Here is a 25,114-nt window from a genome sequence, read left to right on the forward strand (position 1 = left end):
CTCGCAGGCAGAAAGAGCTAGCCTGGAAAGCTGTTGCTCAGCCTCATCTGCCCATGGCACTGCTCGCACAGAGGCACAGAGACTGGGGCTGCTTGCTTGTCTTGTCCCCTCAAACTTCAAACGTAGCTTAGGTGGTCCGTGCTGTGTGCTTGCGGCAGCCCTGCTCCGAAAATGCGAACATCTGCAGATAGCTCGAAGGCAGAAAGAGCTAGCCTGGAAAACTGTTGCTCAGCCTCATCTGCGCATGGCACTGCTCGCACAGAGGCACAGAGACTGGGGCTGCTTGCTTGTCTTGCCCCCTCAAACTTCAAACGTAGCTTAGGTGGTCCGTGCCGGGCGCCTCCGGCAGCCCTGCTCCGAAAATGCGAACGTCTGTAGATAGCTCGCAGGCAGAAAGAGCTAGCCTGGAAAGCTGTTGCTCAGCCTCATCTGCCCATGGCACTGCTCGCACAGAGGCACAGAGACTGGGGCTGCTTGCTTGTCTTGTCCCCTCAAACTTCAAACGTAGCTTAGGTGGTCCGTGCCGGGCGCCTTCAGCAGCCCTGCTCCGAAAATGCGAACGTGTGCAGATAGCTCGCAGGCAGAAAGAGCTAGCCTGGAAAGCTGTTGCTCAGCCTCATCTGCCCATGGCACTGCTCGCACAGAGGCACAGAGACTGGGGCTGCTTGCTTGTCTTGTCCCCTCAAACTTCAAACGTAGCTTGGGTGGTCTGTGCCGGGCGCCTTCGGCAGCCCTGCTCCGAAAATGCGAACGTCTGCAGATAGCTCGCAGGCAGAAAGAGCTAGCCTGGAAAGCTGTTGCTCAGCCTCATCTGCCCATGGCACTGCTCGCACAGAGGCACAGAGACTGGGGCTGCTTGCTTGTCTTGTCCCCTCAAACTTCAAACGTAGCTTAGGTGGTCCGTGCTGGGCGCCTCCGGCAGCCCTGCTCCGAAAATGCGAACATATGCAGATAGCTGGCAGGGAGAAAAAGCTAGCCTGGAAAGCTGTTGCTCAGCCTCATCTGCCCATGGCACTGCTCGCACAGAGGCACAGAGACTGGGGCTGCTTGCTTGTCTTGCCCCCTCAAACTTCAAACGTAGCTTAGGTGGTCCGTGCCGGGCGCTTACGTCAGCCCTGCTCCGAAAATGCGAACGTCTGTAGATAGCTCGCAGGCAGAAAGAGCTAGCCTGGAAAGCTGTTGCTCAGCCTCATCTGCCCATGGCACTGCTCGCACAGAGGCACAGAGACTGGGGCTGCTTGCTTGTCTTGTCCCCTCAAACTTCAAACGTAGCTTAGGTGGTCCGTGCCGGGCGCCTCCGGGAGACCTGCTCTGAAAATGCGAACGTCTGCAGATAGCTCGCAGGCAGAAAGAGCTAGCCTGGAAAGCTGTTGCTCAGCCTCATCTGCCCATGGCACTGCTCGCACAGAGGCACAGAGACTGGGGCTGCTTGCTTGTCTTGTCCCCTCAAACTTCAAACGTAGCTTAGGTGGTCCGTGCTGGGTGCTTGCGGCAGCCCTGCTCCGAAAATGCGAACATCTGCAGATAGCTCGCAGCCAGAAAGAGCTAGCCTGGAAAACTGTTGCTCAGCCTCATCTGCCCATGGCACTGCTCGCACAGAGGCACAGAGACTGGGGCTGCTTGCTTGTCTTGCCCCCTCAAACTTCAAACGTAGCTTAGGTGGTCCGTGCCGGGCGCCTCCGGCAGCCCTGCTCCGAAAATGCGAACGTCTGCAGATAGCTCGCAGGCAGAAAGAGCTAGCCTGGAAAGCTGTTGCTCAGCCTCATCTGCCCATGGCACTGCTCGCACAGAGGCACAGAGACTGGGGCTGCTTGCTTGTCTTGCCCCCTCAAACTTCAAACGTAGCTTAGGTGGTCCGTGCTGGGTTCTTGCGGCAGCGCTGCTCCGAAAATGCGAACGTCTGCAGATAGCTCGCAGGCAGAAAGAGCTAGCCTGGAAAGCTGTTGCTCAGCCTCATCTGGCCATGGCACTGCTCGCACAGAGGCACAGAGACTGGGGCTGCTTGCTTGTCTTGCCCCCTCAAACTTCAAACGTAGCTTAGGTGGTCCGTGCCGGGCGCTTCCGGCAGCCCTGCTCCGAAAATGCGAACGTCTGCAGATAGCTCGCAGGCAGAAAGAGCTAGCCTGGAAAGCTGTTGCTCAGCCTCATCTGCCCATGGCACTGCTCGCACAGAGGCACAGAGACTGGGGCTGCTTGCTTGTCTTGCCCCCTCAAACTTCAAACGTAGCTTAGGTGGTCCGTGCTGGGTTCTTGCGGCAGCGCTGCTCGGAAAATGCGAACGTCTGCAGATAGCTCGCAGGCAGAAAGAGCTAGCCTGGAAAGCTGTTGCTCAGCCTCATCTGGCCATGGCACTGCTCGCACAGAGGCACAGAGACTGGGGCTGCTTGCTTGTCTTGCCCCCTCAAACTTCAAACGTAGCTTAGGTGGTCCGTGCCGGGCGCTTCCGGCAGCCCTGCTCCGAAAATGCGAACGTCTGCAGATAGCTCGCAGGCAGAAAGAGCTAGCCTGGAAAGCTGTTGCTCAGCCTCATCTGCCCATGGCACTGCTCGCACAGAGGCACAGAGACTGGGGCTGCTTGCTTGTCTTGTCCCCTCAAACTTCAAACGTAGCTTAGGTGGTCCGTGCCGGGCGCCTTCGGCAGCCCTGCTCCAAAAATGCGAACGTCTGCAGATAGCTCGCAGGCAGAAAGAGCTAGCCTGGAAAGCTGTTGCTCAGCCTCATCTGCCCATAGCACTGCTCGCACAGAGGCACAGAGACTGGGGCTGCTTGCTTGTCTTGTCCCCTCAAACTTCAAACGTAGCTTAGGTGGTCCGTGCCGGGCGCCTCCGGGAGACCTGCTCTGAAAATGCGAACGTCTGCAGATAGCTCGCAGGCAGAAAGAGCTAGCCTGGAAAGCTGTTGCTCAGCCTCATCTGCCCATGGCACTGCTCGCACAGAGGCACAGAGACTGGGGCTGCTTGCTTGTCTTGCCCCCTCAAACTTCAAACGTAGCTTAGGTGGTCCGTGCCGGGCGCCTCCGGCAGCCCTGCTCCGAAAATGCGAACGTCTGCAGATAGCTCGCAGGCAGAAAGAGCTAGCCTGGAAAGCTGTTGCTCAGCCTCATCTGCCCATGGCACTGCTCGCACAGAGGCACAGAGACTGGGGCTGCTTGCTTGTCTTGTCCCCTCAAACTTCAAACGTATCTTAGGTGGTCCGTGCCGGGCGCCTTCAGCAGCCCTGCTCCGAAAATGCGAACGTGTGCAGATAGCTCGCAGGCAGAAAGAGCTAGCCTGGAAAGCTGTTGCTCAGCCTCATCTGCCCATGGCACTGCTCGCACAGAGGCACAGAGACTGGGGCTGCTTGCTTGTCTTGTCCACTCAAACTTCAAACGTAGCTTGGGTGGTCTGTGCCGGGCGCCTTCAGCAGCCCTGCTCCGAAAATGCGAACGTCTGCAGATAGCTCGCAGGCAGAAAGAGCTAGCCTGGAAAGCTGTTGCTCAGCCTCATCTGCCCATGGCACTGCTCGCACAGAGGCACAGAGACTGGGGCTGCTTGCTTGTCTTGTCCCCTCAAACTTCAAACGTAGCTTAGGTGGTCCGTGCCGGGCGCCTCCGGGAGACCTGCTCTGAAAATGCGAACGTCTGCAGATAGCTCGCAGGCAGAAAGAGCTAGCCTGGAAAGCTGTTGCTCAGCCTCATCTGCCCATGGCACTGCTCGCACAGAGGCACAGAGACTGGGGCTGCTTGCTTGTCTTGTCCCCTCAAACTTCAAACGTAGCTTAGGTGGTCCGTGCTGGGTGCTTGCGGCAGCCCTGCTCCGAAAATGCGAACATCTGCAGATAGCTCGAAGGCAGAAAGAGCTAGCCTGGAAAACTGTTGCTCAGCCTCATCTGCGCATGGCACTGCTCGCACAGAGGCACAGAGACTGGGGCTGCTTGCTTGTCTTGCCCCCTCAAACTTCAAACGTAGCTTAGGTGGTCCGTGCCGGGCGCCTCCGGCAGCCCTGCTCCGAAAATGCGAACGTCTGTAGATAGCTCGCAGGCAGAAAGAGCTAGCCTGGAAAGCTGTTGCTCAGCCTCATCTGCCCATGGCACTGCTCGCACAGAGGCACAGAGACTGGGGCTGCTTGCTTGTCTTGTCCCCTCAAACTTCAAACGTAGCTTAGGTGGTCCGTGCCGGGCGCCTTCAGCAGCCCTGCTCCGAAAATGCGAACGTGTGCAGATAGCTCGCAGGCAGAAAGAGCTAGCCTGGAAAGCTGTTGCTCAGCCTCATCTGCCCATGGCACTGCTCGCACAGAGGCACAGAGACTGGGGCTGCTTGCTTGTCTTGTCCACTCAAACTTCAAACGTAGCTTGGGTGGTCTGTGCCGGGCGCCTTCGGCAGCCCTGCTCCGAAAATGCGAACGTCTGCAGATAGCTCGCAGGCAGAAAGAGCTAGCCTGGAAAGCTGTTGCTCAGCCTCATCTGCCCATGGCACTGCTCGCACAGAGGCACAGAGACTGGGGCTGCTTGCTTGTCTTGTCCCCTCAAACTTCAAACGTAGCTTAGGTGGTCCGTGCTGGGCGCCTCCGGCAGCCCTGCTCCGAAAATGCGAACATATGCAGATAGCTGGCAGGGAGAAAAAGCTAGCCTGGAAAGCTGTTGCTCAGCCTCATCTGCCCATGGCACTGCTCGCACAGAGGCACAGAGACTGGGGCTGCTTGCTTGTCTTGCCCCCTCAAACTTCAAACGTAGCTTAGGTGGTCCGTGCCGGGCGCTTACGTCAGCCCTGCTCCGAAAATGCGAACGTCTGTAGATAGCTCGCAGGCAGAAAGAGCTAGCCTGGAAAGCTGTTGCTCAGCCTCATCTGCCCATGGCACTGCTCGCACAGAGGCACAGAGACTGGGGCTGCTTGCTTGTCTTGTCCCCTCAAACTTCAAACGTAGCTTAGGTGGTCCGTGCCGGGCGCCTCCGGGAGACCTGCTCTGAAAATGCGAACGTCTGCAGATAGCTCGCAGGCAGAAAGAGCTAGCCTGGAAAGCTGTTGCTCAGCCTCATCTGCCCATGGCACTGCTCGCACAGAGGCACAGAGACTGGGGCTGCTTGCTTGTCTTGTCCCCTCAAACTTCAAACGTAGCTTAGGTGGTCCGTGCTGGGTGCTTGCGGCAGCCCTGCTCCGAAAATGCGAACATCTGCAGATAGCTCGCAGCCAGAAAGAGCTAGCCTGGAAAACTGTTGCTCAGCCTCATCTGCCCATGGCACTGCTCGCACAGAGGCACAGAGACTGGGGCTGCTTGCTTGTCTTGCCCCCTCAAACTTCAAACGTAGCTTAGGTGGTCCGTGCCGGGCGCCTCCGGCAGCCCTGCTCCGAAAATGCGAACGTCTGCAGATAGCTCGCAGGCAGAAAGAGCTAGCCTGGAAAGCTGTTGCTCAGCCTCATCTGCCCATGGCACTGCTCGCACAGAGGCACAGAGACTGGGGCTGCTTGCTTGTCTTGCCCCCTCAAACTTCAAACGTAGCTTAGGTGGTCCGTGCTGGGTTCTTGCGGCAGCGCTGCTCCGAAAATGCGAACATCTGCAGATAGCTCGAAGGCAGAAAGAGCTAGCCTGGAAAACTGTTGCTCAGCCTCATCTGCGCATGGCACTGCTCGCACAGAGGCACAGAGACTGGGGCTGCTTGCTTGTCTTGCCCCCTCAAACTTCAAACGTAGCTTAGGTGGTCCGTGCCGGGCGCCTCCGGCAGCCCTGCTCCGAAAATGCGAACGTCTGTAGATAGCTCGCAGGCAGAAAGAGCTAGCCTGGAAAGCTGTTGCTCAGCCTCATCTGCCCATGGCACTGCTCGCACAGAGGCACAGAGACTGGGGCTGCTTGCTTGTCTTGTCCCCTCAAACTTCAAACGTAGCTTAGGTGGTCCGTGCCGGGCGCCTCCGGCAGCCCTGCTCCGAAAATGCGAACGTCTGCAGATAGCTCGCAGGCAGAAAGAGCTAGCCTGGAAAGCTGTTGCTCAGCCTCATCTGCCCATGGCACTGCTCGCACAGAGGCACAGAGACTGGGGCTGCTTGCTTGTCTTGCCCCCTCAAACTTCAAACGTAGCTTAGGTGGTCCGTGCCGGGCGCCTCCGGCAGCCCTGCTCCGAAAATGCGAACATCTGCAGATAGCTCGCAGGCAGAAAGAGCTAGCCTGGAAAGCTGTTGCTCAGCCTCATCTGCCCATGGCACTGCTCGCACAGAGGCACAGAGACTGGGACTGCTTGCTTGTCTTGTCCCCTCAAACTTCAAACGTAGCTTAGGTGGTCCGTGCTGGGTTCTTGCGGCAGCGCTGCTCCGAAAATGCGAACATATGCAGATAGCTCGAAGGCAGAAAGAGCTAGCCTGGAAAACTGTTGCTCAGCCTCATCTGCGCATGGCACTGCTCGCACAGAGGCACAGAGACTGGGTCTGCTTGCTTGTCTTGCCCCCTCAAACTTCAAACGTATCTTAGGTGGTCTGTACCTGGCGACTCCGTCAGCCCTGCTCCGAAAATGAGAACATCTGCAGATAGCTCGCAGGCAGAAAGAGCTAGCCTGGAAAGCTGTTGCTCAGCCTCATCTGCCCATGGCACTGCTCGCACAGAGGCACAGAGACTGGGGCTGCTTGCTTGTCTTGTCCCCTCAAACTTCAAACGTAGCTTAGGTGGTCCGTGCCGGGCGCTTACGGCAGCCCTGCTCGGAAAATGCGAACGTCTGCAGATAGCTCGCAGGCAGAAAGAGCTAGCCTGGAAAGCTGTTGCTCAGCCTCATCTGCCCATGGCACTGCTCGCACAGAGGCACAGAGACTGGGGCTGCTTGCTTGTCTTGCCCCCTCAAACTTCAAACGTAGCTTAGGTGGTCCGTGCCGGGCGCTTCCGGCAGCCCTGCTCCGAAAATGCGAACGTCTGCAGATAGCTGGCAGGCAGAAAGAGCTAGCCTGGAAAGCTGTTGCTCAGCCTCATCTGCCCATGGCACTGCTCGCACAGAGGCACAGAGACTGGGGCTGCTTGCTTGTCTTGTCCCCTCAAACTTCAAACGTAGCTTAGGTGGTCCGTGCCGGGCGCCTTCGGCAGCCCTGCTCCAAAAATGCGAACGTCTGCAGATAGCTCGCAGGCAGAAAGATCTAGCCTGGAAAGCTGTTGCTCAGCCTCATCTGCCCATGGCACTGCTCGCACAGAGGCACAGAGACTGGGGCTGCTTGCTTGTCTTGTCCCCTCAAACTTCAAACGTAGCTTAGGTGGTCCGTGCCGGGCGCCTCCGGGAGACCTGCTCTGAAAATGCGAACGTCTGCAGATAGCTCGCAGGCAGAAAGAGCTAGCCTGGAAAGCTGTTGCTCAGCCTCATCTGCCCATGGCACTGCTCGCACAGAGGCACAGAGACTGGGGCTGCTTGCTTGTCTTGTCCCCTCAAACTTCAAACGTAGCTTAGGTGGTCCGTGCTGGGTGCTTGCGGCAGCCCTGCTCCGAAAATGCGAACATCTGCAGATAGCTCGAAGGCAGAAAGAGCTAGCCTGGAAAACTGTTGCTCAGCCTCATCTGCGCATGGCACTGCTCGCACAGAGGCACAGAGACTGGGGCTGCTTGCTTGTCTTGCCCCCTCAAACTTCAAACGTAGCTTGGGTGGTCTGTGCCGGGCGCCTTCGGCAGCCCTGCTCCGAAAATGCGAACGTCTGCAGATAGCTCGCAGGCAGAAAGAGCTAGCCTGGAAAGCTGTTGCTCAGCCTCATCTGCCCATGGCACTGCTCGCACAGAGGCACAGAGACTGGGGCTGCTTGCTTGTCTTGTCCCCTCAAACTTCAAACGTAGCTTAGGTGGTCCGTGCCGGGCGCCTCCGGGAGACCTGCTCTGAAAATGCGAACGTCTGCAGATAGCTCGCAGGCAGAAAGAGCTAGCCTGGAAAGCTGTTGCTCAGCCTCATCTGGCCATGGCACTGCTCGCACAGAGGCACAGAGACTGGGGCTGCTTGCTTGTCTTGTCCCCTGAAACTTCAAACGTAGCTTAGGTGGTCCGTGCTGGGTGCTTGCGGCAGCCCTGCTCCGAAAATGCGAACATCTGCAGATAGCTCGCAGGCAGAAAGAGCTAGCCTGGAAAACTGTTGCTCAGCCTCATCTGCCCATGGCACTGCTCGCACAGAGGCACAGAGACTGGGGCTGCTTGCTTGTCTTGCCCCCTCAAACTTCAAACGTAGCTTAGGTGGTCCGTGCTGGGTTCTTGCGGCAGCGCTGCTCCGAAAATGCGAACATCTGCAGATAGCTCGAAGGCAGAAAGAGCTAGCCTGGAAAACTGTTGCTCAGCCTCATCTGCGCATGGCACTGCTCGCACAGAGGCACAGAGACTGGGGCTGCTTGCTTGTCTTGCCCCCTCAAACTTCAAACGTAGCTTAGGTGGTCCGTGCCGGGCGCCTCCGGCAGCCCTGCTCCGAAAATGCGAACGTCTGTAGATAGCTCGCAGGCAGAAAGAGCTAGCCTGGAAAGCTGTTGCTCAGCCTCATCTGCCCATGGCACTGCTCGCACAGAGGCACAGAGACTGGGGCTGCTTGCTTGTCTTGTCCCCTCAAACTTCAAACGTAGCTTAGGTGGTCCGTGCCGGGCGCCTCCGGCAGCCCTGCTCCGAAAATGCGAACGTCTGCAGATAGCTCGCAGGCAGAAAGAGCTAGCCTGGAAAGCTGTTGCTCAGCCTCATCTGCCCATGGCACTGCTCGCACAGAGGCACAGAGACTGGGGCTGCTTGCTTGTCTTGCCCCCTCAAACTTCAAACGTAGCTTAGGTGGTCCGTGCCGGGCGCCTCCGGCAGCCCTGCTCCGAAAATGCGAACATCTGCAGATAGCTCGCAGGCAGAAAGAGCTAGCCTGGAAAGCTGTTGCTCAGCCTCATCTGCCCATGGCACTGCTCGCACAGAGGCACAGAGACTGGGACTGCTTGCTTGTCTTGTCCCCTCAAACTTCAAACGTAGCTTAGGTGGTCCGTGCTGGGTTCTTGCGGCAGCGCTGCTCCGAAAATGCGAAAATCTGCAGATAGCTCGAAGGCAGAAAGAGCTAGCCTGGAAAGCTGTTGCTCAGCCTCATCTGCGCATGGCACTGCTCGCACAGAGGCACAGAGACTGGGGCTGCTTGCTTGTCTTGCCCCCTCAAACTTCAAACGTAGCTTAGGTGGTCCGTGCCGGGCGCCTCCGGCAGCCCTGCTCCGAAAATGCGAACGTCTGTAGATAGCTCGCAGGCAGAAAGAGCTAGCCTGGAAAGCTGTTGCTCAGCCTCATCTGCCCATGGCACTGCTCGCACAGAGGCACAGAGACTGGGGCTGCTTGCTTGTCTTGTCCCCTCAAACTTCAAACGTAGCTTAGGTGGTCCGTGCCGGGCGCCTCCGGCAGCCCTGCTCCGAAAATGCGAACGTCTGCAGATAGCTCGCAGGCAGAAAGAGCTAGCCTGGAAAGCTGTTGCTCAGCCTCATCTGCCCATGGCACTGCTCGCACAGAGGCACAGAGACTGGGGCTGCTTGCTTGTCTTGCCCCCTCAAACTTCAAACGTAGCTTAGGTGGTGTGTGCCGGGCGCCTCCGGCAGCCCTGCTCCGAAAATGCGAACATCTGCAGATAGCTCGCAGGCAGAAAGAGCTAGCCTGGAAAGCTGTTGCTCAGCCTCATCTGCCCATGGCACTGCTCGCACAGAGGCACAGAGACTGGGACTGCTTGCTTGTCTTGTCCCCTCAAACTTCAAACGTAGCTTAGGTGGTCCGTGCTGGGTTCTTGCGGCAGCGCTGCTCCGAAAATGCGAACATCTGCAGATAGCTCGAAGGCAGAAAGAGCTAGCCTGGAAAACTGTTGCTCAGCCTCATCTGCCCATGGCACTGCTCGCACAGAGGCACAGAGACTGGAGCTGCTTGCTTGTCTTGCCCCCTCAAACTTCAAACGTAGCTTAGGTGGTCCGTGCCGGGCGCCTCCGGCAGCCCTGCTCCGAAAATGCGAACGTCTGCAGGTAGCTCGCAGGCAGAAAGAGCTAGCCTGGAAAGCTGTTGCTCAGCCTCATCTGCCCATGGCACTGCTCGCACAGAGGCACAGAGACTGGGGCTGCTTGCTTGTCTTGTCCCCTCAAACTTCAAACGTAGCTTAGGTGGTCCGTGCTGGGTGCTTGCGGCAGCCCTGCTCCGAAAATGCGAACATCTGCAGATAGCTCGAAGGCAGAAAGAGCTAGCCTGGAAAACTGTTGCTCAGCCTCATCTGCGCATGGCACTGCTCGCACAGAGGCACAGAGACTGGGGCTGCTTGCTTGTCTTGCCCCCTCAAACTTCAAACGTAGCTTGGGTGGTCTGTGCCGGGCGCCTTCGGCAGCCCTGCTCCGAAAATGCGAACGTCTGCAGATAGCTCGCAGGCAGAAAGAGCTAGCCTGGAAAGCTGTTGCTCAGCCTCATCTGCCCATGGCACTGCTCGCACAGAGGCACAGAGACTGGGGCTGCTTGCTTGTCTTGTCCCCTCAAACTTCAAACGTAGCTTAGGTGGTCCGTGCCGGGCGCCTCCGGGAGACCTGCTCTGAAAATGCGAACGTCTGCAGATAGCTCGCAGGCAGAAAGAGCTAGCCTGGAAAGCTGTTGCTCAGCCTCATCTGGCCATGGCACTGCTCGCACAGAGGCACAGAGACTGGGGCTGCTTGCTTGTCTTGTCCCCTGAAACTTCAAACGTAGCTTAGGTGGTCCGTGCTGGGTGCTTGCGGCAGCCCTGCTCCGAAAATGCGAACATCTGCAGATAGCTCGCAGGCAGAAAGAGCTAGCCTGGAAAACTGTTGCTCAGCCTCATCTGCCCATGGCACTGCTCGCACAGAGGCACAGAGACTGGGGCTGCTTGCTTGTCTTGCCCCCTCAAACTTCAAACGTAGCTTAGGTGGTCCGTGCTGGGTTCTTGCGGCAGCGCTGCTCCGAAAATGCGAACATCTGCAGATAGCTCGAAGGCAGAAAGAGCTAGCCTGGAAAACTGTTGCTCAGCCTCATCTGCGCATGGCACTGCTCGCACAGAGGCACAGAGACTGGGGCTGCTTGCTTGTCTTGCCCCCTCAAACTTCAAACGTAGCTTAGGTGGTCCGTGCCGGGCGCCTCCGGCAGCCCTGCTCCGAAAATGCGAACGTCTGTAGATAGCTCGCAGGCAGAAAGAGCTAGCCTGGAAAGCTGTTGCTCAGCCTCATCTGCCCATGGCACTGCTCGCACAGAGGCACAGAGACTGGGGCTGCTTGCTTGTCTTGTCCCCTCAAACTTCAAACGTAGCTTAGGTGGTCCGTGCCGGGCGCCTCCGGCAGCCCTGCTCCGAAAATGCGAACGTCTGCAGATAGCTCGCAGGCAGAAAGAGCTAGCCTGGAAAGCTGTTGCTCAGCCTCATCTGCCCATGGCACTGCTCGCACAGAGGCACAGAGACTGGGGCTGCTTGCTTGTCTTGCCCCCTCAAACTTCAAACGTAGCTTAGGTGGTCCGTGCCGGGCGCCTCCGGCAGCCCTGCTCCGAAAATGCGAACATCTGCAGATAGCTCGCAGGCAGAAAGAGCTAGCCTGGAAAGCTGTTGCTCAGCCTCATCTGCCCATGGCACTGCTCGCACAGAGGCACAGAGACTGGGACTGCTTGCTTGTCTTGTCCCCTCAAACTTCAAACGTAGCTTAGGTGGTCCGTGCTGGGTTCTTGCGGCAGCGCTGCTCCGAAAATGCGAAAATCTGCAGATAGCTCGAAGGCAGAAAGAGCTAGCCTGGAAAGCTGTTGCTCAGCCTCATCTGCGCATGGCACTGCTCGCACAGAGGCACAGAGACTGGGGCTGCTTGCTTGTCTTGCCCCCTCAAACTTCAAACGTAGCTTAGGTGGTCCGTGCCGGGCGCCTCCGGCAGCCCTGCTCCGAAAATGCGAACGTCTGTAGATAGCTCGCAGGCAGAAAGAGCTAGCCTGGAAAGCTGTTGCTCAGCCTCATCTGCCCATGGCACTGCTCGCACAGAGGCACAGAGACTGGGGCTGCTTGCTTGTCTTGTCCCCTCAAACTTCAAACGTAGCTTAGGTGGTCCGTGCCGGGCGCCTCCGGCAGCCCTGCTCCGAAAATGCGAACGTCTGCAGATAGCTCGCAGGCAGAAAGAGCTAGCCTGGAAAGCTGTTGCTCAGCCTCATCTGCCCATGGCACTGCTCGCACAGAGGCACAGAGACTGGGGCTGCTTGCTTGTCTTGCCCCCTCAAACTTCAAACGTAGCTTAGGTGGTGTGTGCCGGGCGCCTCCGGCAGCCCTGCTCCGAAAATGCGAACATCTGCAGATAGCTCGCAGGCAGAAAGAGCTAGCCTGGAAAGCTGTTGCTCAGCCTCATCTGCCCATGGCACTGCTCGCACAGAGGCACAGAGACTGGGACTGCTTGCTTGTCTTGTCCCCTCAAACTTCAAACGTAGCTTAGGTGGTCCGTGCTGGGTTCTTGCGGCAGCGCTGCTCCGAAAATGCGAACATCTGCAGATAGCTCGAAGGCAGAAAGAGCTAGCCTGGAAAACTGTTGCTCAGCCTCATCTGCCCATGGCACTGCTCGCACAGAGGCACAGAGACTGGAGCTGCTTGCTTGTCTTGCCCCCTCAAACTTCAAACGTAGCTTAGGTGGTCCGTGCCGGGCGCCTCCGGCAGCCCTGCTCCGAAAATGCGAACGTCTGCAGGTAGCTCGCAGGCAGAAAGAGCTAGCCTGGAAAGCTGTTGCTCAGCCTCATCTGCCCATGGCACTGCTCGCACAGAGGCACAGAGACTGGGGCTGCTTGCTTGTCTTGTCCCCTCAAACTTCAAACGTAGCTTAGGTGGTCCGTGCCGGGCGCCTCCGGCAGCCCTGCTCCGAAAATGCGAACGTCTGCAGATAGCTCGCAGGCAGAAAGAGCTAGCCTGGAAAGCTGTTGCTCAGCCTCATCTGCCCATGGCACTGCTCGCACAGAGGCACAGAGACTGGGGCTGCTTGCTTGTCTTGCCCCCTCAAACTTTAAACGTAGCTTAGGTGGTCTGTGAAGGGCACCTTCGACAGCCCTGCTCCGAAAATGCGAACGTCTGCAGATAGCTCGCAGGCAGAAAGAGCTAGCCTGGAAAGCTGTTGCTCAGCCTCATCTGGCCATGGCACTGCTCGCACAGAGGCACAGAGACTGGGGCTGCTTGCTTGTCTTGCCCCCTCAAACTTCAAACGTAGCTTATGTGGTCCGTGCCGGGCGCCTCCGGCAGCCCTGCTCCGAAAATGCGAACGTCTGCAGATAGCTCGCAGGCAGAAAGAGCTAGCCTGGAAAACTGTTGCTCAGCCTCATCTGCCCATGGCACTGCTCGCACAGAGGCACAGAGACTGGGGCTGCTTGCTTGTCTTGTCCCCTCAAACTTCAAACGTAGCTTAGGTGGTCCGTGCCGGGCGCCTCCGGTAGCCCTGCTCCAAAAATGCAAACGTCTGCAGATAGCTCGCAGCCAGAAAGAGCTAGCCTGGAAAGCTGTTGCTCAGCCTCATCTGCCCATGGCACTGCTCGCACAGAGGCACAGAGACTGGGGCTGCTTGCTTGTCTTGTCCCCTCAAACTTCAAACGTATCTTAGGTGGTCCGTGCTGGGTGCTTGCGGCAGCCCTGCTCCGAAAATGCGAACATCTGCAGATAGCTCGCAGGCAGAAAGAGCTAGCCTGGAAAGCTGTTGCTCAGCCTCATCTGCCCATGGCACTGCTCGCACAGAGGCACAGAGACTGGGGCTGCTTGCTTGTCTTGCCCCCTCAAACTTCAAACGTAGCTTAGGTGGTCCGTGCCGGGCGCCTCCGGCAGCCCTGCTCCGAAAATGCGAACGTCTGCACTTAGCTCGCAGGCAGAAAGAGCTAGCCTGGAAAGCTGTTGCTCAGCCTCATCTGCGCATGGCACTGCTCGCACAGAGGCACAGAGACTGGGGCTGCTTGCTTGTCTTGCCCCCTCAAACTTCAAACGTAGCTTGGGTGGTCCGTGCCGGGCGCCTCCGGCAGCCCTGCTCCGAAAATGCGAACGTCTGCAGATAGCTCGCAGGCAGAAAGAGCTAGCCTGGAAAGCTGTTGCTCAGCCTCATCTGCCCATGGCACTGCTCGCACAGAGGCACAGAGACTGGGGCTGCTTGCTTGTCTTGTCCCCTCAAACTTCAAACGTAGCTTAGGTGGTCTGTGCCGGGCGCCTCCGGCAGCCCTGCTCCGAAAATGCGAACGTCTGCAGATAGCTCGCAGGCAGAAAGAGCTAGCCTGGAAAGCTGTTGCTCAGCCTCATCTGCCCATGGCACTGCTTGCACAGAGGCACAGAGACTGGGGCTGCTTGCTTGTCTTGCCCCCTCAAACTTTAAACGTAGCTTAGGTGGTCTGTGCCGTGCACCTTCGGCAGCCCTGCTCCGAAAATGCGAACGTCTGCAGATAGCTCGCAGGCAGAAAGAGCTAGCCTGGAAAGCTGTTGCTCAGCCTCATCTGGCCATGGCACTGCTCGCACAGAGGCACAGAGACTGGGGCTGCTTGCTTGTCTTGTCCCCTCAAACTTCAAACGTAGCTTAGGTGGTCCGTGCTGGGCGCCTTCGGCAGCCCTGCTCCGAAAATGCGAACGTCTGCAGATAGCTCGCAGGCAGAAAGAGCTAGCCTGGAAAACTGTTGCTCAGCCTCATCTGCCCATGGCACTGCTCGCACAGAGGCACAGAGACTGGGGCTGCTTGCTTGTCTTGTCCCCTCAAACTTCAAACGTAGCTTAGGTGGTCCGTGCCGGGCGCCTCCGGTAGCCCTGCTCCAAAAATGCAAACGTCTGCAGATAGCTCGCAGGCAGAAATAGCTAGCCTGGAAAGCTGTTGCTCAGCCTCATCTGCCCATGGCACTGCTCGCACAGAGGCACAGAGACTGGGGCTGCTTGCTTGTCTTGTCCCCTCAAACTTCAAACGTATCTTAGGTGGTCCGTGCTGGGTGCTTGCGGCAGCCCTGCTCCGAAAATGCGAACATCTGCAGATAGCTCGCAGGCAGAAAGAGCTAGCCTGGAAAGCTGTTGCTCAGCCTCATCTGCCCATGGCACTGCTCGCACAGAGGCACAGAGACTGGGGCTGCTTGCTTGTCTTGCCCCCTCAAACTTCAAACGTAGCTTAGGTGGTCCGTGCCGGGCGCCTCCGGCAGCCCTGCTCCGAAAATGCGAACGTCTGCACTTAGCTCGCAGGCAGAAAGAGCTAGCCTGGAAAGCTGTTGCTCAGCCTCATCTGCCCATGGCACTGCTCGCACAGAGGCACAGAGACTGGGGCTGCTTGCTTGTCTTGCCCCCTCAAACTTCAAACGTAGCTTAGGTGGTCCGTGCCGGGCGCCTCCGGCAGCCCTGCTCCAAAAATGCGAACGTCTGCAGATAGCTCGCAGGCAGAAAGAGCTAGCCTGGAAAGCTGTTGCTCAGCCTCATCTGCCCATGGCACTGCTCGCACAGAGGCACAGAGACTGGGGCTGCTTGCTTGTCTTGTCCCCTCAAACTTCAAACGTATCTTAGGTGGTCCGTGTTGGGTGCTTGCGGCAGCCCTGCTCCGAAAATGCGAACATCTGCAGATAGATCGCAGGCAGAAAGAGCTAGCCTGGAAAGCTGTTGCTCAGCCTCATCTGCCCATGGCACTGCTCGCACAGAGGCACAGAGACTGGGGCTGCTTGCTTGTCTTGTCCCCTCAAACTTCAAACGTAGCTTAGGTGGTCCGTGCCGGGCGCCTCCGGCAGCCCTGCTCCGAAAATGCGAACGTCTGCAGATAGCTCGCAGGCAGAAAGAGCTAGCCTGGAAAGCTGTTGCTCAGCCTCATCTGCCCATGGCACTGCTCGCACAGAGGCACAGAGACTGGGGCTGCTTGCTTGTCTTGCCCCCTCAAACTTTAAACGTAGCTTAGGTGGTCTGTGCCGTGCACCTTCGGCAGCCCTGCTCCGAAAATGCGAACGTCTGCAGATAGCTCGCAGGCAGAAAGAGCTAGCCTGGAAAGCTGTTGCTCAGCCTCATCTGCCCATGGCACTGCTCGCACAGAGGCACAGAGACTGGGGCTGCTTGCTTGTCTTGTCCCCTCAAACTTCAAACGTAGCTTAGGTGGTCCGTGCTGGGCGCCTTCGGCAGCCCTGCTCCGAAAATGCGAACGTCTGCAGATAGCTCGCAGGCAGAAAGAGCTAGCCTGGAAAACTGTTGCTCAGCCTCATCTGCCCATGGCACTGCTCGCACAGAGGCACAGAGACTGGGGCTGCTTGCTTGTCTTGCCCCCTCAAACTTCAAACGTAGCTTAGGTGGTCCGTGCCGGGCGCCTCCGGCAGCCCTGCTCCGAAAATGCGAACGTCTGCACTTAGCTCGCAGGCAGAAAGAGCTAGCCTGGAAAGCTGTTGCTCAGCCTCATCTGCGCATGGCACTGCTCGCACAGAGGCACAGAGACTGGGGCTGCTTGCTTGTCTTGTCCCCTCAAACTTCAAACGTAGCTTAGGTGGTCCGTGCAGGGCGCCTCCGGCAGCCCTGCTCCAAAAATGCGAACGTCTGCAGATAGCTCGCAGGCAGAAAGAGCTAGCCTGGAAAGCTGTTGCTCAGCCTCATCTGCCCATGGCACTGCTTGCACAGAGGCACAGAGACTGGGGCTGCTTGCTTGTCTTGCCCCCTCAAACTTTAAACGTAGCTTAGGTGGTCTGTGCCGTGCACCTTTGGCAGCCCTGCTCCGAAAATGCGAACGTCTGCAGATAGCTCGCATGCAGAAAGAGCTAGCCTGGAAAGCTGTTGCTCAGCCTCATCTGCCCATGGCACTGCTCGCACAGAGGCACAGAGACTGGGGCTGCTTGCTTGTCTTGTCCCCTCAAACTTCAAACGTATCTTAGGTGGTCCGTGCTGGGTGCTTGCGGCAGCCCTGCTCCGAAAATGCGAACATCTGCAGATAGCTCGCAGGCAGAAAGAGCTAGCCTGGAAAGCTGTTGCTCAGCCTCATCTGCCCATGGCACTGCTCGCACAGAGGCACAGAGACTGGGGCTGCTTGCTTGTCTTGTCCCCTCAAACTTCAAACGTAGCTTAGGTGGTCCGTGCCGGGCGCCTCCGGCAGCCCTGCTCCGAAAATGCGAACGTCTGCAGATAGCTCGCAGGCAGAAAGAGCTAGCCTGGAAAGCTGTTGCTCAGCCTCATCTGCCCATGGCACTGCTCGCACAGAGGCACAGAGACTGGGGCTGCTTGCTTGTCTTGCCCCCTCAAACTTTAAACGTAGCTTAGGTGGTCTGTGCCGTGCACCTTCGGCAGCCCTGCTCCGAAAATGCGAACGTCTGCAGATAGCTCGCAGGCAGAAAGAGCTAGCCTGGAAAGCTGTTGCTCAGCCTCATCTGGCCATGGCACTGCTCGCACAGAGGCACAGAGACTGGGGCTGCTTGCTTGTCTTGTCCCCTCAAACTTCAAACGTAGCTTAGGTGGTCCGTGCTGGGCGCCTTCGGCAGCCCTGCTCCGAAAATGCGAACGTCTGCAGATAGCTCGCAGGCAGAAAGAGCTAGCCTGGAAAACTGTTGCTCAGCCTCATCTGCCCATGGCACTGCTCGCACAGAGGCACAGAGACTGGGGCTGCTTGCTTGTCTTGTCCCCTCAAACTTCAAACGTAGCTTAGGTGGTCCGTGCCGGGCGCCTCCGGTAGCCCTGCTCCAAAAATGCAAACGTCTGCAGATAGCTCGCAGGCAGAAATAGCTAGCCTGGAAAGCTGTTGCTCAGCCTCATCTGCCCATGGCACTGCTCGCACAGAGGCACAGAGACTGGGGCTGCTTGCTTGTCTTGTCCCCTCAAACTTCAAACGTATCTTAGGTGGTCCGTGCTGGGTGCTTGCGGCAGCCCTGCTCCGAAAATGCGAACATCTGCAGATAGCTCGCAGGCAGAAAGAGCTAGCCTGGAAAGCTGTTGCTCAGCCTCATCTGCCCATGGCACTGCTCGCACAGAGGCACAGAGACTGGGGCTGCTTGCTTGTCTTGCCCCCTCAAACTTCAAACGTAGCTTAGGTGGTCCGTGCCGGGCGCCTCCGGCAGCCCTGCTCCGAAAATGCGAACGTCTGCACTTAGCTCGCAGGCAGAAAGAGCTAGCCTGGAAAGCTGTTGCTCAGCCTCATCTGCCCATGGCACTGCTCGCACAGAGGCACAGAGACTGGGGCTGCTTGCTTGTCTTGCCCCCTCAAACTTCAAACGTAGCTTAGGTGGTCCGTGCCGGGCGACTCCGGCAGCCCTGCTCCAAAAATGCGAACGTCTGCAGATAGCTCGCAGGCAGAAAGAGCTAGCCTGGAAAGCTGTTGCTCAGCCTCATCTGCCCATGGCACTGCTCGCACAGAGGCACAGAGACTGGGGCTGCTTGCTTGTCTTGTCCCCTCAAACTTCAAACGTATCTTAGGTGGTCCGTGTTGGGTGCTTGCGGCAGCCCTGCTCCGAAAATGCGAACATCTGCAGATAGATCGCAGGCAGAAAGAGCTAGCCTGGAAAGCTGTTGCTCAGCCTCATCTGCCCATGGCACTGCTCGCACAGAGGCACAGAGACTGGGGCTGCTTGCTTGTCTTGTCCCCTCAAACTTCAAACGTAGCTTAGGTGGTCCGTGCCGGGCGCCTCCGGCAGCCCTGCTCCGAAAATGCGAACGTCTGCAGATAGCTCGCAGGCAGAAAGAGCTAGCCTGGAAAGCTGTTGCTCAGCCTCATCTGCCCATGGCACTGCTCGCACAGAGGCACAGAGACTGGGGCTGCTTGCTTGTCTTGCCCCCTCAAACTTTAAACGTAGCTTAGGTGGTCTGTGCCGTGCACCTTCGGCAGCCCTGCTCCGAAAATGCGAACGTCTGCAGATAGCTCGCAGGCAGAAAGAGCTAGCCTGGAAAGCTGTTGCTCAGCCTCATCTGGCCATGGCACTGCTCGCACAGAGGCACAGAGACTGGGGCTGCTTGCTTGTCTTGCCCCCTCAAACTTCAAACGTAGCTTAGGTGGTCCGTGCCGGGCGCCTTCGGCAGCCCTGCTCCGAAAATGCGAACGTCTGCAGATAGCTCGCAGGCAGAAAGAGCTAGCCTGGAAAGCTGTTGCTCAGCCTCATCTGCCCATGGCACTGCTCGCACAGAGGCACAGAGACTGGGGCTGCTTGCTTGTCTTGTCCCCTCAAACTTCAAACGTAGCTTAGGTGGTCCGTGCCGGGCGCCTCCGGTAGCCCTGCTCCAAAAATGCAAACGTCTGCAGATAGCTCGCAGGCAGAAATAGCTAGCCTGGAAAGCTGTTGCTCAGCCTCATCTGCCCATGGCACTGCTCGCACAGAGGCACAGAGACTGGGGCTGCTTGCTTGTCTTGTCCCCTCAAACTTCAAACGTATCTTAGGTGGTCCGTGCTGGGTGCTTGCGGCAGCCCTGCTCCGAAAATGCGAACATCTGCAGATAGCTCGCAGGCAGAAAGAGCTAGCCTGGAAAGCTGTTGCTCAGCCTCATCTGCCCATGGCACTGCTCGCACAGAGGCACAGAGACTGGGGCTGCTTGCTTGTCTTGCCCCCTCAAACTTCAAACGTAGCTTAGGTGGTCCGTGCCGGGCGCCTCCGGCAGCCCTGCTCCGAAAATGCGAACGTCTGCACTTAGCTCGCAGGCAGAAAGAGCTAGCCTGGAAAGCTGTTGCTCAGCCTCATCTGCCCATGGCACTGCTCGCACAGAGGCACAGAGACTGGGGCTGCTTGCTTGTCTTGCCCCCTCAAACTTCAAACGTAGCTTAGGTGGTCCGTGCCGGGCGCCTCCGGCAGCCCTGCTCCAAAAATGCGAACGTCTGCAGATAGCTCGCAGGCAGAAAGAGCTAGCCTGGAAAGCTGTTGCTCAGCCTCATCTGCCCATGGCACTGCTCGCACAGAGGCACAGAGACTGGGGCTGCTTGCTTGTCTTGTCCCCTCAAACTTCAAACGTATCTTAGGTGGTCCGTGTTGGGTGCTTGCGGCAGCCCTGCTCCGAAAATGCGAACATCTGCAGATAGATCGCAGGCAGAAAGAGCTAGCCTGGAAAGCTGTTGCTCAGCCTCATCTGCCCATGGCACTGCTCGCACAGAGGCACAGAGACTGGGGCTGCTTGCTTGTCTTGTCCCCTCAAACTTCAAACGTAGCTTAGGTGGTCCGTGCCGGGCGCCTCCGGCAGCCCTGCTCCGAAAATGCGAACGTCTGCAGATAGCTCGCAGGCAGAAAGAGCTAGCCTGGAAAGCTGTTGCTCAGCCTCATCTGCCCATGGCACTGCTTGCACAGAGGCACAGAGACTGGGGCTGCTTGCTTGTCTTGCCCCCTCAAACTTTAAACGTAGCTTAGGTGGTCTGTGCCGTGCACCTTCGGCAGCCCTGCTCCGAAAATGCGAACGTCTGCAGATAGCTCGCAGGCAGAAAGAGCTAGCCTGGAAAGCTGTTGCTCAGCCTCATCTGGCCATGGCACTGCTCGCACAGAGGCACAGAGACTGGGGCTGCTTGCTTGTCTTGTCCCCTCAAACTTCAAACGTAGCTTAGGTGGTCCGTGCCGAGCGCCTTCGGCAGCCCTGCTCCGAAAATGCGAACGTCTGCAGATAGCTCGCAGGCAGAAAGAGCTAGCCTGGAAAACTGTTGCTCAGCCTCATCTGCCCATGGCACTGCTCGCACAGAGGCACAGAGACTGGGGCTGCTTGCTTGTCTTGTCCCCTCAAACTTCAAACGTAGCTTAGGTGGTCCGTGCCGGGCGCCTCCGGTAGCCCTGCTCCAAAAATGCAAACGTCTGCAGATAGCTCGCAGGCAGAAATAGCTAGCCTGGAAAGCTGTTGCTCAGCCTCATCTGCCCATGGCACTGCTCGCACAGAGGCACAGAGACTGGGGCTGCTTGCTTGTCTTGTCCCCTCAAACTTCAAACGTAGCTTAGGTGGTCCGTGCCGGGTGCTTGCGGCAGCCCTGCTCCGAAAATGCGAACATCTGCAGATAGCTCGCAGGCAGAAAGAGCTAGCCTGGAAAGCTGTTGCTCAGCCTCATCTGCCCATGGCACTGCTCGCACAGAGGCACAGAGACTGGGGCTGCTTGCTTGTCTTGCCCCCTCAAACTTCAAACGTAGCTTAGGTGGTCCGTGCCGGGCGCCTCCGGCAGCCCTGCTCCGAAAATGCGAACGTCTGCACTTAGCTCGCAGGCAGAAAGAGCTAGCCTGGAAAGCTGTTGCTCAGCCTCATCTGCGCATGGCACTGCTCGCACAGAGGCACAGAGACTGGGGCTGCTTGCTTGTCTTGCCCCCTCAAACTTCAAACGTAGCTTAGGTGGTCCGTGCCGGGCGCCTCCGGCAGCCCTGCTCCGAAAATGCGAACATATGCAGATAGCTCGCAGGCAGAAAAAGCTAGCCTGGAAAGCTGTTGCTCAGCCTCATCTGCCCATGGCACTGCTCGCACAGAGGCACAGAGACTGGGGCTGCTTGCTTGTCTTGCCCCCTCAAACTTCAAACGTAGCTTAGGTGGTCCGTGCCGGGCGCCTCCGGCAGCCCTGCTCCGAAAATGCGAACGTCTGCAGATAGCTCGCAGGCAGAAAGAGCTAGCCTGGAAAGCTGTTGCTCAGCCTCATCTGCCCATGGCACTGCTCGCACAGAGGCACAGAGACTGGGGCTGCTTGCTTGTCTTGCCCCCTCAAACTTTAAACGTAGCTTAGGTGGTCTGTGCCGTGCACCTTCGGCAGCCCTGCTCCGAAAATGCGAACGTCTGCAGATAGCTGGCAGGCAGAAAGAGCTAGCCTGGAAAGCTGTTGCTCAGCCTCATCTGGCCATGGCACTGCTCGCACAGAGGCACAGAGACTGGGGCTGCTTGCTTGTCTTGTCCCCTCAAACTTCAAACGTAGCTTAGGTGGTCTGTGCCGGGCGCCTTCGGCAGCCCTGCTCCGAAAATGCGAACGTCTGCAGATAGCTCGCAGGCAGAAATAGCTAGCCTGGAAAGCTGTTGCTCAGCCTCATCTGCCCATGGCACTGCTCGCACAGAGGCACAGAGACTGGGGCTGCTTGCTTGTCTTGTCCCCTGAAACTTCAAACGTATCTTAGGTGGTCCGTGCCGGGCGCCTCTGGCAGCCCTGCTCAGAAAATGCGAACATATGCAGATAGCTCGCAGGCAGAAAGAGCTAGCCTGGAAAGCTGTTGCTCAGCCTCATCTGCCCATGGCACTGCTCGCACAGAGGCACAGAGACTGGGGCTGCTTGCTTGTCTTGCCCCCTCAAACGTCAAACGTAGCTTAGGTGGTCCGTGTCGGGCGCCTCCGGCAGACCTGCTCCGAAAATGCGAACATCTGCAGATAGCTCGCAGGCAGAAAGAGCTAGCCTGGAAAGCTGTTGCTCAGCCTCATCTGCCCATGGCACTGCTCGCACAGAGGCACAGAGACTGGGGCTGCTTGCTTGTCTTGTCCCCTCAAACTTCAAACGTAGCTTAGGTGGTCCGTGCTGGGTTCTTGCGGCAGCCCTGCTCCGAAAATGCGAACATCTGCAGATAGCTCGAAGGCAGAAAGAGCTACCCTGGAAAACTGTTACTCAGCCTCATCTGCGCATGGCACTGCTCGGACAGAGGCACAGAGACTGGGGCTGCTTGCTTGTCTTGCCCCCTCAAACTTCAAACGTAGCTTAGGTGGTCCGTGCCGGGCGCCTCCGGCAGCCCTGCTCCGAAAATGCGAACGTCTGCAGGTAGCTCGCAGGCAGAAAGAGCTAGCCTGGATAGCTGTTGCTCAGCCTCATCTGCCCATGGCACTGCTCGCACAGAGGCACAGAGACTGGGGCTGCTTGCTTGTCTTGCCCCCTCAAACTTCAAACGTAGCTTAGGTGGTCCGTGCCGGGCGCTTCCGGCAGCCCTGCTCCGAAAATGCGAACGTCTGCAGATAGCTCGCAGGCAGAAAGAGCTAGCCTGGAAAGCTGTTGCTCAGCCTCATCTGCCCATGGCACTGCTCGCACAGAGGCACAGAGACTGGGGCTGCTTGCTTGTCTTGCCCCCTCAAACTTCAAACGTAGCTTAGGTGGTCCGTGCCGGGCGCCTCCGGCAGCCCTGCTCCGAAAATGCGAACGTCTGCAGATAGCTCGCAGGCAGAAAGAGCTAGCCTGGAAAGCTGTTGCTCAGCCTCATCTGCCCATGGCACTGCTCGCACAGAGGCACAGAGACTGGGGCTGCTTGCTTGTCTTGCCCCCTCAAACTTCAAACGTAGCTTAGGTGGTCCGTGCCGGGCGTTTCCAGCAGCCCTGCTCCGAAAATGCGAACGTCTGCAGATAGCTCGCAGGCAGAAAGAGCTAGCCTGGAAAGCTGTTGCTCAGCCTCATCTGCCCATGGCACTGCTCGCACAGAGGCACAGAGACTGGGGCTGCTTGCTTGTCTTGCCCCCTCAAACTTTAAACGTAGCTTAGGTGGTCTGTGCCGTGCACCTTCGGCAGCCCTGCTCCGAAAATGCGAACGTCTGCAGATAGCTCGCAGGCAGAAAGAGCTAGCCTGGAAAGCTGTTGCTCAGCCTCATCTGCGCATGGCACTGCTCGCACAGAGGCACAGAGACTGGGGCTGCTTGCTTGTCTTGTCCCCTCAAACTTCAAACGTAGCTTAGGTGGTCTGTGCCGGGCGCCTTCGGCAGCCCTGCTCCGAAAATGCGAACGTCTGCAGATAGCTCGCAGGCAGAAATAGCTAGCCTGGAAAGCTGTTGCTCAGCCTCATCTGGCCATGGCACTGCTCGCACAGAGGCACAGAGACTGGGGCTGCTTGCTTGTCTTGTCCCCTGAAACTTCAAACGTATCTTAGGTGGTCCGTGCCGGGCGCCTCTGGCAGCCCTGCTCAGAAAATGCGAACATATGCAGATAGCTCGCAGGCAGAAAGAGCTAGCCTGGAAAGCTGTTGCTCAGCCTCATCTGCCCATGGCACTGCTCGCACAGAGGCACAGAGACTGGGGCTGCTTGCTTGTCTTGCCCCCTCAAACGTCAAACGTAGCTTAGGTGGTCCGTGTCGGGCGCCTCCGGCAGACCTGCTCCGAAAATGCGAACATCTGCAGATAGCTCACAGGCAGAAAGAGCTAGCCTGGAAAGCTGTTGCTCAGCCTCATCTGCCCATGGCACTGCTCGCACAGAGCCACAGAGACTGGGGCTGCTTGCTTGTCTTGTCCCCTCAAACTTCAAACGTAGCTTAGGTGGTCCGTGCTGGGTTCTTGCGGCAGCGCTGCTCCGAAAATGCGAACATCTGCAGATAGCTCGAAGGCAGAAAGAGCTACCCTGGAAAACTGTTGCTCAGCCTCATCTGCGCATGGCACTGCTCGCACAGAGGCACAGAGACTGGGGCTGCTTGCTTGTCTTGCCCCCTCAAACTTCAAACGTAGCTTAGGTGGTCCGTGCCGGGCGCCTCCGGCAGCCCTGCTCCGAAAATGCGAACGTCTGCAGATAGCTCGCAGGCAGAAAGAGCTAGCCTGGATAGCTGTTGCTCAGCCTCATCTGCCCATGGCACTGCTCGCACAGAGGCACAGAGACTGGGGCTGCTTGCTTGTCTTGCCCCCTCAAACTTCAAACGTAGCTTATGTGGTCCGTGCCGGGCGCCTCCGGCAGCCCTGCTCCGAAAATGCGAACGTCTGCAGATAGCTCGCAGGCAGAAAGAGCTAGCCTGGAAAGCTGTTGCTCAGCCTCATCTGCCCATGGCACTGCTCGCACAGAGGCACAGACACTGGGGCTGCTTGCTTGTCTTGCCCCCTCAAACTTCAAACGTAGCTTAGGTGGTCCGTGCCGGGCGCTTCCGGCAGCCCTGCTCCGAAAATGCGAACGTCTGCAGATAGCTCGCAGGCAGAAAGAGCTAGCCTGGAAAGCTGTTGCTCAGCCTCATCTGCCCATGGCACTGCTCGCACAGAGGCACAGAGACTGGGGCTGCTTGCTTGTCTTGTCCCCTCAAACTTCAAACGTAGCTTAGGTGGTCTGTGCCGGGCGCCTTCGGCAGCCCTGCTCCGAAAATGCGAACGTCTGCAGATAGCTCGCAGGCAGAAAGAGCTAGCCTGGAAAGCTGTTGCTCAGCCTCATCTGCCCATGGCACTGCTCGCACAGAGGCACAGAGACTGGGGCTGCTTGCTTGTCTTGTCCCCTCAAACTTCAAACGTAGCTTAGGTGGTCCGTGCCGGGCGCCTTCGGCAGCCCTGCTCCAAAAATGCGAACGTCTGCAGATAGCTCGCAGGCAGAAAGAGCTAGCCTGGAAAGCTGTTGCTCAGCCTCATCTGCCCATGGCACTGCTCGCACAGAGGCACAGAGACTGGGGCTGCT

This window comes from Opisthocomus hoazin, unplaced genomic scaffold (genome assembly GCF_030867145.1).
Source record: "Opisthocomus hoazin isolate bOpiHoa1 unplaced genomic scaffold, bOpiHoa1.hap1 HAP1_SCAFFOLD_47, whole genome shotgun sequence".
Taxonomy (NCBI): Eukaryota; Metazoa; Chordata; class Aves; order Opisthocomiformes; family Opisthocomidae; genus Opisthocomus; species Opisthocomus hoazin.